The sequence below is a fragment of the Montipora capricornis genome, chromosome 2 (assembly GCF_036669925.1).
Source record: "Montipora capricornis isolate CH-2021 chromosome 2, ASM3666992v2, whole genome shotgun sequence".
Lineage (NCBI taxonomy): Eukaryota > Metazoa > Cnidaria > Anthozoa > Scleractinia > Acroporidae > Montipora > Montipora capricornis.
This window is the reverse complement of record NC_090884.1, coordinates 12,312,320-12,319,948: the sequence shown is the minus strand read 5'-3', so window position 1 is coordinate 12,319,948 and position 7,629 is coordinate 12,312,320. Positions and strand designations below refer to the sequence as shown.

At 38.6% G+C, this 7,629-nt stretch overlaps 1 protein-coding gene across 5 annotated transcripts in view; it reads right to left on the bottom strand.

Annotated features, from left to right (window-relative positions):
- Positions 1-6,671, bottom strand: part of LOC138038872 (uncharacterized) — a 14,858-nt gene extending 8,187 nt beyond the window's left edge. The window contains exon 1 of one of the 5 annotated variants that reach the window (XM_068884950.1): positions 6,567-6,671. The gene's annotated coding sequence lies outside the window, so the exon portion shown is untranslated. Of the gene's footprint in view, positions 1-1,319; positions 2,172-3,073; positions 3,390-3,760; positions 3,788-4,902; positions 5,039-6,566 lie in introns of those variants that run through there. The other 4 variants (XM_068884954.1, XM_068884953.1, XM_068884951.1 and 1 more) reach the window with 4 other exon arrangements.
- Positions 6,672-7,629: the final 958 nt, after the last annotated feature.

Below are 7,629 nucleotides of genomic sequence, written 5' to 3'. Positions count from 1 at the left end.
AGGTCTATTTTTAGCAAAGGTTTTTAAAATTCCAAAAAGTGCCAATCTCGTACTCACAGTCCTTGGGCTCTTTTGTCAGCGAGCGGTCGTCCGGAGCCGGACTCTAGGAAAATGGACTCAATTTTACCAGAAATTGTGGTAATCGAGTCTGTGAGCATGGTCGAAAACGGGAAATGGAAGTCGTTGTGTTAAATGGATTTATTTTTGAAAGGTTCACGTCTAGGAAAAACAAAAGTGGTAAAAACGAGCACAGCCATTCAGATTTTAAAAAATCTAACTGAAAGAACGTTTTTTTACGTTTCAAATCTTGGCTATCGATATAGTTGGGTCGGGCTCTGACTTGGCTATGTTGCTGTCAGACGTCTACTGTTATGCAGGTCACCCATGGAAAAAAAATTATCTCCACTTTCCTTGAGTCCCTCCAGGCCACCTCCCGCTGTCCAAAGAGCCCAAGGACTGTGGGTACAAGAGGGAGACAGCCAATTTTCGTATTCAAATAATGCTTCTCATGATTTATTTATTGCAACAAGGATCACACTGATTTAACCATTCCAGGGTCAGTTGAAGATAGGCTCTTTGTGCTTGACGTGTGGGTCTATCTAGGTGCAAACGGGTTTTCTTTGGCACCCCTTTCCTTTTGGGTTATATATTGCCAACACCTATTGTATCTTTTCGTTTTTCCTTTTATCGCTTGAATACGTTAAAGTTTCAAAGTTACTTTTGTGGCATGAATCTGAAGTCATTGCGGTCACAAATTCCAACACGCACTCCGAGTCGTTAATTCAATGGGTGTCAGTGAAGAGGTTACTACGGTGTGTCTACAATATCGACTTCCAACATAAAATAGGTGGAAGAAAGGAAAACAAATCTTGTTTCTTTTTTTCCCAACAAGTGTCGAACGATAATTGGCACTTTTATTCAACGAAAACCAGGCTACCATGGCAGCGCGCTCTCAGTAGTTCAAGGTACATCAAGAGCCTGTGTTGTCAGCTGCGGTTTCACAGTTAGTGGCCACGTCTTTCTATTACAATAACACAACGATTGCTCTTTCACAAAAATAGACTAAGATCGGTGAAAATGAAAATTTTTCCACTAAAAGATTCAAGTTTTTCATCAAATAGAGTCATGTTTTAAAAATGAATTTGTTTTTCCTATTCTTTTACAAGTGCGCGCGGATCCAGGAGACGAGATTCATTGACTTTGTCCTCCTTTGAGTCCACCAAGAGTTGGACCAAGAATTGTTTGCTGCAATTTTTTACTTGATCACTAAACAAAAAGTGTACGATAAACCATAATACTGCCCTTTACTAAAAACCTACCTATGTCCTTTGCTCCGGGATCTTCAATGGGTGCTTTGTTTTTTAACGAATGAACTACGGTGTTAATAGGTGGGTTCATACTAGCGGACTAAGTATACCTTAAGTACACTTGAGCCCTACTTCAGATGTGAACGGCTTTAATTTCAGCTCAAGTAGCCTACTTTGGGGCCATGGTAATGCATTTCCTTCAAAGAAGCCGAAGTACACTCTCAAGTCTAGTTCAGACCATCCTTACGAGCTTACTTATCTACTATCAAAACACATTCCGGAAACGGACGTCAATCAAGCATGAAATTCGGGAAATTCAGAGCACACAAACACGCGAACACGCAAAATTTACTTCTACTTCGACGAAAAACGACTGTGAATGAATCCGTACAGATCTTACCAGGGGATGGATGAGGACAACTTTTTAGACAAAGACCTTATGTAAGTCTCCATGCTGTGTTTGATTGACAATACGATTACCTTGAAAGCATACTTTGAACTCTAATATGAACGCTCATCACGGTAAGTAAACATGGACGATCTTAAGTATACTTGAGCTCGGGTATACTTAAGGTGTACTTACTCCGCTGGTATGAACCCACCTAATAGCGCTTGTCGACTTCGTCCAAGGGTCTTAAATCATGATGTGGGTGAAACATTCTTGTACTTTGACAGATCACGTGTTTCCGCCTTAAGGGCTTTTGTACTGCTATTTGTATTGCTTTTCTGCTGCTATTTTGTAACTTATCTACTATCAAAACACATTCCGGAAGCGGACGTCAATCAAGCATGTTGTGCGGCGGGGAATTCAGAGCACAAAGATAAGTAAGCTCGTAAGGATGGTCTGAACTACTGGCTTGAGAGTGTACTTCGGCTTCTTTGAAGGCAATGCGTTACCATGGCCACAAAGTAGGCTACTTGAGCTGAAATTAAAACCGTTCACATCTGAAGTAGGGCTCAAGTGTACTTAAGGTATCCTTAGTCCGCTAGTATGAACCCACCTATTCGTAGTTCAACAAAAACACAAAAACTGGTTTCCGGTCACGCACAATTTACTTCCCCCGTCAATCTGTCGCGTAGGCTATCGTGGTTTATTGTTATGTGTCTCTGCGAGGCAAAAAAAATCGTACGCATGTGCAGCAAAATCGCGACCTCTCACCCCCTCCCCCCACCAAAAAAAAAACTAAAGTCCAAAAAGGGAAAACTATACCTTGTTCTCCGAAGAAAGTAATTAGTCGCTGCAAGATTTTTGGGTACTTGAAAATGACGTCATGGAGACATCGAAACGTTGTCTTAAAATTTATTTCGCTCGTCATTTTTCTTAAATGTTTAACTAAATCAAATTTAAATCTAATTGTAGATCACCACAATAATCAAGGCGATTTGTTGTGAGCAGCCCATGGGATAATGCATACAGCGATAAAACAGAAAGCCTAAAATCCTTGATTGATCAAGGCCCGCTAGAATCACAAGGCGGCGTTTTATCAGGTTTATATCCTCTTAACGACTATCCTTGGTTTTACTCTACAACTGATATGAGTTCTGGAAAACGTAGGAAACGCTGGCGTACCCCATTTACAATAACAAATCGTCTGTGGGCGAATTAACCAAGGTGTAGGCGGATTCCTTCCTTAATTACAAGTGAACTACAAAGACTAAATACAATCGCTCTGTGTGGATTCCCTGTGACCAACGTAACCTACCGACTGGAAATAAACGCTTTTTGAAGACATAGAGTTTAGCTAGACTAATTAAACCAAACTTACCTTAGCTATTGAATAAGACTGGATCGCTTCGCTTCTGCTTTCACACGCAGAGGCTGAGCATAAGTACTTGTTAATGTTCAAGAGGAATGGTGAACAGGAAGTTCAATCATGTTCAGACTGGAACCGAATTTCGGCCAAAACTAATAGCAAATAAGTAACTTAATGGTATCGCTCCAAAGAATTATCTTTTCGTAACACTTATGAGTAGCATAGGAGTTGGCGTTACCAGATCAGTTTTGCAAAACTTATCTCGTATCAGCCAACGCCTAAACCACTTAACTTCTGATGGTATCCATTTTTTGTTGCCATGCTACTTATCAGCAACTGAAACAGGAAGAATTATCATACCATGACATTCTCAGAAAAACAGGAAGTCTATGACACCAAAGGACTTTTCCGAGGAAATGAGTCAAATCATTGGCTTAATATCTTATAAATACATACTTAGTAAGATAGTTTGGTCAGTAACGTTTGTAAGCGAAGTTCACGGTCCCATTTAAGATGCTAATATTTCATAAAATTAAAAATAATTCTAGTAGTGTTCTCTGGTTTAATACTGTCGTATGATATAAAAAATAATAATCTCATTTAATAGTGTATATGTCAAAAAGCAATTGCAATTTGGAGGTCCATAATGAAGTAATGGATATTACAGTGTTTTGTCCTTTTTGAGATCAAAAACTGGCATCTCCTTTGCTCCGGGATTTTCAATGGCTGCTTTGTTTTTGAACGAACGAACTACGGTATTAATAGCGCTTGTCCACTTCCTCCCAAGAGACTTTAAATCATAATGGGGGTGGAACATTCTTTTACATACTAGCCAGGGGTTAATATATGTTTCGGCACACTTCATTCCTTCGGTTGCTAAATATTAAATTTTCACTCAAGTAACCAGAAGCGGCAGCAGATAACTTGCAAATTAAGGTTATTAAACATTCCTATTCAAAATAACTTAAAATCATCAAAGTAAATACTACAATTTGAACAATTTTCTTATTCAATTAATGCTTCTCATGATTTATTTATTTCAACAAGGATCACAGTGATTCACCTATTCCAGGTTAGTTGCAGATAGGCTCTTTGTTCTTGACGTGTGGGTCTATCTAGGTGCAACCGGGTTTGCTTTGCCACCCATTTCCTTTTTGTCTATGGTTATATATTGCCAACACCTATTGTATCTTTTCGTTTTTCCTTTTATCGCTTGAATACGTTAAGACTCAACGTTACTTTTGTGGCATGAATCTGAAGTCATTGCGGTCACAAATTCCAACACGCACTCGGAGTCGTTAATTCAAAGGCTGTCAGTGAAAAGGTTACTACGGGGTGTCTACAATATCGACTTCCAACATAAAATAGGTGGAAGTAAGGAAATCAAATCTTGTTTCTTTTTTTCCCAACAAGTGTCGAACGATAATTGGCACTTTTATTCAACGAAAACGAAGACCAGCCTGAGAGCAGGGTCTCAGTGGTTCGAGGTACATCAAGAGCCTGTGTTGTCAGCTGCGGTTTCACAGTTAGTGGCCACGTCTTTCTATTACAATAACACAACGATTGCTCTTTCACAAAGATAGACTAAGATCAGTGAGAATAAAATTGTTTCCACTAAAAGATTCAAGTTTTTTTAACAAATAGAGTCATGTTTAAAATTGAATTTGTTTTTTCTATTCTTTTACAAGTGCGCGCGTAGCCAGGGGACGCGATTCATTGACTTTGTCTTCCTTTGAGTCCACCAAGAGTTGGACCAAGAATTGTTTGTTGGAATTTTTTTCATGATCTCTAAACAAAAATTGTACAATAAACCATAATACTGCCCTTTACTAAAAACCTACCTATCTCCTTTGCTCCGGGATTTTCAATGGGTGCTTTGTTTTTGAACGAACGAAATACGGTATTAATAGCGCTTGTCCACTTCCTCTCAAGAGTCTTTAAATCATGATGTGGGCGGAACATTCTTGCACATACTAGCCAGGGGTTAATATATGTTTCGGCACACTTCATTTCTTCGGTTGCTAAATATTAAATTTTTCACTCAAGTAACCGGAAGCGGCAGCAGATAACTTGCAAATTAAGGTTATTAAACATTCCTATTCAAAATAACTTAAAATCATGCTTCTTAAAGAAATTCTGAGCGTTAAAAATGATCTTCGAAGTAAATACTACAATTTGAACAATTTTCTTCTTCAATTAATGCTTCTCATGATTTATTTATTGCAACAAGGATCACAGTGATTCACCTATTCCAGGGTCAGTTGCAGATAGGCTCTTTGTGCTTGACGTGTGGGTCTATCTAGGTGCAACCGGGTTTGCTTTGGCACCCATTTCCTTTTGGGTTATATATTGCCAACACCTATTGTATCTTTCGTTTTTCCTTTTATCGCTTGAATACGTTAAAGTTTCAAAGTTACTTTTGTGGCATGAATCTGAAGTCATTGCGGTCACAAATTCCAACACGCACTCGGAGTCGTTAATTCAATGGCTGTCAGTGAAGAGGTTACTACGGTGTGTCTACAATATCGACTTCCAACATAAAATAGGTGGAAGAAAGGAAAACAAATCTTGTTTCTTTTTTCCCAACAAGTGTCGAACGATAATTGGCACTTTTATTCAACGAAAACGAAGACCAGCCTGAGAGCAGGGTCTCAGTGGTTCGAGGTACATCAAGAGCCTGTGTTGTCAGCTGCGGTTTCACAGTTAGTGGCCACGTCTTTCTATTACAATAACACAACGATTGCTCTTTCACAAAGATAGACTAAGATCAGTGAGAATAAAATTGTTTCCACTAAAAGATTCAAGTTTTTCATCAAATAGAGTCATGTTTTAAAATTGAATTTGTTTTTTCTATTCTTTTACAAGTGCGCGCGGAGCCAGGGGACGCGATTCATTGACTTTGTCTTCCTTCGAGTGCACGAAGAGTTGGACCAAGAATTGTTTGTTGGAATTTTGTTGTTCAAGTTTTTCATCACTGAAATAGAGCCCTTTAAAGAAAACGACAAAACTTTTAAGATTATAAGACATGTTTCGACAGAAACTTCTGTCATCTTCAGTTGATTAATGTACAAAGCGTTAGCACTTGAATTTATAAGTAGGAAAATGTGCTATTTGAACAACGGAATGTACATAAAACGTGACAATGTGAGAATTAAAAGGATAGTTTTAGATTTATCTAACGCTTTGTACATTAATCAACTGAAACTGACAGAAGTTTCTATCGAAACTTGTCTTATAATCTTAAAAGTTTTGTCGTTTTCTTTAAAGTTCTGACTTGCCTGCTAATATCAAGATCCTTTGGAAATAGAGCCCTGATTTAAAACTAAATTTGTTTTTTCCATTCTTTTACAGGCGCTCGCGGAGCCAGGAGATGCGATTCATTCACTTTGTCTTCCTTTGATTGGATCAAGAATTGGACCCAGAATTGTTTGTTGGAAGTTTTTTCATGATCACTAAACAAAAAGTGTGCGATAAACCATATTACTACCCTTTACTAAAAACCTACCTGTCTCCACCTTTGCTCCGGGATTCTCAATGGGTGCTTTGTTTTTCGAAGGAATGAACTACGATGTTAATAGCGCTCGTCCCAAGTCTTTAAATCATGATGTGGGCGGAACATTCTTCAACTTTGACAGATCACGTGTCTCCGCGTTAATCGAGGGCTTTTGTAATGCTATACCCTGTCGATACTCCTCGACGAATATCAACGATTTATCCGAGCAACAAATAATATCACAAACAGCGGGATCGGTAATCAGAATTCGAAGTACCTACATGCAACGTGTTATAGCGCGAAAGTAGAAATTTGTTTTATTAGTAGTTTTCTTTCTCATTGGTCGACTTACGGGTGTGAGTTTTCGTTTCTTTTGGGTTAGTGACTCATTCATTGACGTCTGGCCCCTGCCTCACTTAAAACTGGCGTTTTCAAGGAACTCAACTGGAAATAACTTAAGATTGTAAGTGCTAATAATGATCTTCAAAGGTACATACTGAAATTTCAGCAATTTTCTTATTAAATGAATTCTTCTAGTGATTTATTTGTTGCGTCAAAGATCGAATTGATTTACCTACTCCAGGTTACTTAGGTAAACAGCTGGGCAGATAAGCTCTTCGTGCTTGACGCGTGGGTCTATATATGTGCTTACGGTAGGTTTTTTTTTGACCGGGTTTTGGCACCAGTAACAACTCCACTGACGTCTTCGGAAAAAATCGTGATTCCTCAAACGAAACCGTTGACGAATTTCTTTAGTTGATTAAACGCGCCGTCGTTGTAAAGGGAGCTTTTTTTCGTAATTTTAACTGTCGAGGTATTCCTGCCAAAAACCAAAGGACGTGGCCAAGGTTGGAATATGCGGAAGATTAAGCTCTTCCATGATTCTTTGCATCAGCCAAAAAATCCAATGTATACTTGTTCAGTTTTTTTTCCGGAAAGTGTTAAATCACAAAATTACCGCTTTTAAAGTATTGATGTAAACTTATGCCACAAATATTATTTCTGAGCATAACCGAGTAAAGGGACTGAAACCCTTTTTTGCGCCATCTTCACTAAAATAATTACAAACATACCT